We start from the raw sequence: 6,000 nt of genomic DNA, 5'->3' as shown, positions 1-6,000 counted from the left end.
AATATTGTTGCATACAATTATGCTTCATTCTTGAGTAGGTCAGAGGTGTTTCACTTCCTGAGTGAGATTTATTGGCAGCTACTACTAGGATTTTGTAATACTTTCTGAAGGCTTCAATTATATATGTCTTGTGCTAATACCTCCCAGGATTTTTAGAACTTGTTATGGATATGTTCCCAGAAGTTCATTAGCCATTTGCTCATTCATTAGCATCAGCAGCACTATATTTAAAAGAGCCTGTTAATAAATCACACATACAAATTTAGGACTAAAAACCCTGCCTGACTCTTTTGAAGAAACACACACGGGTGATGTTTGCATATTTTCATATGCTACTATAAACAAGCCTTTTTCAATGTTGATACTTCCAGGAATTTTCTTCAAAACTTGAGACAACTATCGTTGTACGTTAAAATACATACCTATTATTAAAATATGCATTTTTAACAGGGTGAAGTGCACTTTCATCAGTCAGATGATAACTAACTCCATGGTTGATTATTAAAACATTTCATTAGCATTTAACCCTTTAAGTCTTTGATAACTGCAGATGTTAGAAGCATTTTATTCTTTGGAGTCAATACTTTCACTAATAATGAACAGATACATAAAAGCAAGCCGCAAATGACTTAAGTATATATGCTGTTCCTCATTCCTATATCCTCCATAAACTGGTCATTTTCTTCCCTTGTCAGTTTATACTTCTTCCTCTCCTGGACAGCTTTCAACTATGTGACAATGAATCAAACACCAAAATAGCAGCAGATACATATTCTCTGCATGACAGTGTGATTTCTTCTGCCTTAAGGCAGTGTCTAGCACTGAAATCATAGCCTGTTTACTTCTAACTGGTGCTATATTACACTAAAGACTTAACTCTTGCTTATATAAAACTTGCACAAAGACCAATTTACTCACAATGATCCTATTTAGAATCCAAGCCATTGACAATAGCTGGACAGAACCCTAGTTCTCATGCAAAAGTACAGAGGAGCTTGAGCCCTAGTGCTACCTGTATTCCTATAAATAAGAAAGAAAACATCTATGCACATTCATTATTCTTGGTTTAGAGGCTGTTTAGAATGGTCACAATTTTAATGTTTTAAAAGAAATAGTCTTAAGGAATTTTTAAAATAGTTTTTATACCTAAAGTCAAATGTATCTGAAAAAGATCTTTCATAGGTTAATTAAAAGGTAAACATTTGTATGAAGGGGTCTCAGAAATCGGTACTTCTATGCTCATCTGAATTGGGATGCATGAATTCTGACAACCATATGAGAACCAAGGGGGAAAAAATTGAACTAAAATGAGCAAATGAAAATGCACCAATAGATATTGTGACTTCCAAAAGAGGGAGAAAACAAAATTATTAACTGCATATATTTTATGAGCATTTGCAGAATCACAAGGTATTAGCAGAGAGAATGAGAGAGCTGAGAGGACAACAGCATTCATGCAAGAGTCACGTAGGTTGGAAAAACAGTGCTCTATACGCACCGCTGCCTATATAATTCAGCACACATGAACAGGTTCACCCATACCCACGGAGCTGCCTGTTGCATAACCAGATGAAGTTGCTAGTGACTACCTGTTCACTGTCACCAAGCATGGCAGTGTTTCACATCATAATTTTTTAGCCAAAATGGTTCTTTTACGACAAACTTTTCAGATACGTCTGTAACAGTAAATTAAACATGCCCATGAGTATTCCAGGGAACTGAGGCCAACTAGTACAAAATGACATGTGTCTAGGGTGATAAACTCCCATAGTCTGCAAAACAGAGTGACCTCACAGAAACTGCCTTTTGCAAATGATCCCTGGAACACCGACTACCAAACAGTGTCCAGGAATTAGCTCACTGGTTTTGGCATCAAGTTAATCAGGACATTTTTCTGTAAATTTTTTAGTTTGGACATAGGTAAGGAAATGCAAAATGTTCCCATGTTCAGTCTGCAACCACACAGAGAGAAGCCGCAATCCATCAAACCATCTTTAGCTGGTACAGGGGAAATAGTTCAACATCATGTTAATTAAAACCAGGCAAAAGTTGGAGCCCAAAGCTGAGGAAACAGATACTACTTTGTTACTGCAGTGAGAAGGCAGGTGAGGGATGGCATATTAAAAACTGTTCATATATCCAAGGAGAGGGTCTGGTTAAAAACTTAGTTTTCCATACACGCAATGCAGAGAGGCAGAGAAATGACCCTATCCCTGTGTTCACAACCTACATGGTTACTCTACTCTCCCACATCAGATGACACAGTTATCCTACTTCAGGGAAGGTGTCCCATCCTCCCATTTCCTCGGCCTGGCAAACAGGTCTCAGGAACAAGTTGGGGACAAACAATGCCTGCGTCACCAGCCAGGAACCATTGGGAAATAATCATGACCTTCACACTGTGAGCTCCTAGATCCGATGAAGCCACAGCCTCAGTGAAGGGTGCATCTCACATCTCGGCTTCTTGTGCATGGAACAAAAGGAAACACTCACAGCCATGGCTGAGTTACATAAAGCATGCATTTCACAAAACTGAATTTTTGCTGAGTGCATTTCCCTGTCCTTCTGCATACAGTTAAGGACTGTAACTTGGGCCATATTCCATGACACTCCTTAAGGCTGCACTATTTTCATATATAAGCCAGTTTATGACAAAGCAGAATAAAGCAGGAGTTTCCCCATCTCTGCACTGTACAAGACTGTCCACTATACCAGGAAATTCCACTGCCATATTTTGGCAGATCCCTGTTTTGTCATTGGTAATAATCTATTTTACACAAACTAGCTTAATTAGCTTATATAAACTCAGTTTTCTTTAGCATATTTTACATGCTTGTAAGGCAAATTTCTCTAGCATTTTTTAACAATCTCCTACAGTGACGCCCTTCATCTGTAATAATTGGTAGAAATTATAAGTAGTGTGCAAAAAAAAAAAATCCAACTACCAATATTTATTTACAATTATTCTATCCAAGTGTTTTGCTATTGCTAGCCACCTTAATAAGCATTGCCTCCTAGTATTAAAATAATTAACATAAAAATATAAATTTTTACATATTACAGTAAAGATTATTTTTATGTCGTTATTTTGAAAATAAACCCCTCAACTTCTGTAGGTGTAAGATTAATAAACAGCTTCTGTATATTAAAGTTATCTTGAAACTAGCACTGATATTATGGTATATTTCCAATTCCCAGACTAACAAAATACAAAATTCATCTTTTATTATACCTGAAAATTAGGACCAATTCTGTAGCCAACAATTGGGTCCTTTAACATGCAACTTCTATCAATGAGTGTTGAGAAGTTAGGGTCAGAGGTCATTTCTACACAGTAATGCACCTTCATAAATTATATAATGACATTACTCTAAATAGTTTTATAAATAAATGCTTAAAAAAATATATCCAAGTCCATTAAAATTGTTCTTACTCTCTAACTTTTCTGGAACAACTTTCTCCTTTGACACCTGCAGTGAATATAAAAATCCTGAAAAAAATAAAAATCCAAAAGTATCTCACATAGCCACCTCTAATTTAGCAAAGTCAGTCTATTTTAGTAAAAGGCTGCAAACAGTCATTACCAAAAAGTGTTTAACTTCAGAGCTGCAAGCCTAATCTTTTGCTGTCTAGCATGCACCAATTAAGCCCCTATAAAGAAGACACAGCTAGATTCACATAAAATTTCCGTTTCAAATTACCAGGTCACAGAGAGCAAACACCACATATCATCAGGAGTTTCCAGTAAAGATGACCTACAATCTTTCTCATTCATATTATAACATTCAGTCTTTCACATCCTCATTAGTTTATATTTCTGGGAAATATCTAAAGCCTTGAAATTCAAAGCCTATAAATGTTTTCCATCACAATGTCTATTTGGGACTGAGAGTGTTTCAGTTTTCATTTTAGTTTTGCTGATCATTGAAATGTGACACTTGAACAGTTTATATCCCTCCCCCCAAACTTATCAGTGTTCTTTTAGCATTCCAAAATGAAGGATCAAGCTTCCTGCACAACTACTTTTTTAACTCCAGAATGCATTTAGGAGGAGTAAATAATAAAATCATTAATGCTTTCACACTGCAATTACCCCACAGTCTCTCTGTAAAATGCATCTTCATCTTGAAGCTAGGCTGGACTGGAATAGCAGGCACAGTACCAAGCCCTGCATTGAGACCACAGAAGAGGTTCATTTCACAAGTGACTGCGCTGTGAGTGCTGAAGCAGCATTGCCATTCATCTGCCAGTTCTGTACTTTGCAGAGCATTTTTTTCTTTTAATACAGTGTAATCTTCTGTTCTCTATTAATTACAGGCTCAGCGACCAATAGTAGAAAGTCCCTATATAGTATGTATGAAACTAAAGTTGTTAATGAATACAGGGGCTCCATCCTTCAGTTGAGCCAGGACATGCCTAAACTAGTGCAATCTTAATTCTGTTCTATGAGAATATGCACAGAAGTATAATCCCAAACTATTTGTTGTTAATACGCATTTTGTGCTAGTATGTCACAATGACCATTACATAAGTATCTCCAAACCTATCCTGAAGGCAGACATGCAGCCACCCAGGTCTCTGGCTGCAGGGAGTGCCAGAGCCTTGCTCCAGTCATGGAGGGCTCCCGAGGCAGGACCTGTGTGAGGTGTGAGCAGGTGGAGGATCTGCTCAGCATGGTGGCAGAGCTGAAAGAAGTAGTTGCGAGACTGAGGAGTATCAGGGAATGCGAGAGGGAGATAGACTAGAGGAGCCACTCCCTACCATCCCTGAGACAAGCACACCAGATAGAAGCATCAAGAGAAGGAGTGGCTCCCCTGCCCTCATGCCGCCAGGCAGAAGGAGGGGACCCAAGAGACAGAAGATGGATGCAGATCCCTGCTCGGCGCAGTAGGCGAATCCACTCTTGGCTGACTTCGCCCCCCCCCCAGGTGCCCTTACACAATAGGTATGAGGCTCTGGAACCCGAGGGCCAGGAGGACAAAGATACTGACAGTGATCCACCCAAGGGGTTGACTAGAGGGAACCAGTCAGCCCCACGCATTACAAAGGCCACCGGTAAGAAAAAAAGAAGGGTAATTGTTGTAGGCAACTCCCTTCTGAGGGGAACCATCCCACAGGGAAGTCTGCTGCCTCCCTGGGGCAAGGATAAGAGACATTACCAGGAAGCTCCCTAGGCTAGTAAAAGGATCTGATTATTATCCGCTAGTGGTTGTTCAGGTCGGCAGTGATGAGGTAGCTGAGAGAGGTGCAAAGACAATCAAAAGGGACTTTAGAGAACTGGGGCGATTACTTGAAGGATCAGGAGCACAGGTAGTGTTTTCCTCCATCCCATCGGTACCCGGGAGACATACGGAAAGGAACAGGCAGTCCCATCTCATTAACATGTGGCTCAGAGGCTGGTGCCAGTGGTGGAATTTTGGTGGGTTTTTTTGATCATGGGGCAGTTTACATGGCACCAGGCCTGATGGAGACAGATGGGGTTCACCTGTCACAAAGGGGGAAAAGGATTCTGGCTCAGGAGTTAGCAGGCCTCGTTGAGAGGGCTTTAAACTAGATACGAAGGGGGAAAGGGGTAAAACGAGGCTTGCTAGGGATGAGCCTAGGGGTGGCATGCTTGTGTTGGAGACGAGATCAATAGATCACCTGAAGTGCATTTACACCAATGCACGCAGCATGGGCAAGAAACAGGAGGAGCTGGAAGCCATTGCGCACCAGGGAAACTATGATGTGGTCACCATCACGGAAACATGGTGGGATGACTCACACAACTGGAGCGCTGCAATGGATGGCTACAAGGAGAGATGGAGGGGTAGCCTTGTGTGTTAGAGAGTGTTTTGACTGTCTAGAACTCAACGACGGTAATGATAAGGTTGAGTGCTTATGGGTAAGGATCAGGGGGAAGGCCAATAAGGCAGATATCCTGGTGGGAGTCTGTTATAGACTACCCAACCAGGATGAGGAGACAGATGAAGTACTCTACAAGCGGTTGGCTGAAGTCTC

Source organism: Phalacrocorax carbo (assembly GCF_963921805.1).
Source record: "Phalacrocorax carbo chromosome W unlocalized genomic scaffold, bPhaCar2.1 SUPER_W_unloc_2, whole genome shotgun sequence".
NCBI lineage: Eukaryota > Metazoa > Chordata > Aves > Suliformes > Phalacrocoracidae > Phalacrocorax > Phalacrocorax carbo.
The sequence above is the reverse complement of the archived record's forward strand: the minus strand, read 5'-3'. Positions refer to the sequence as shown.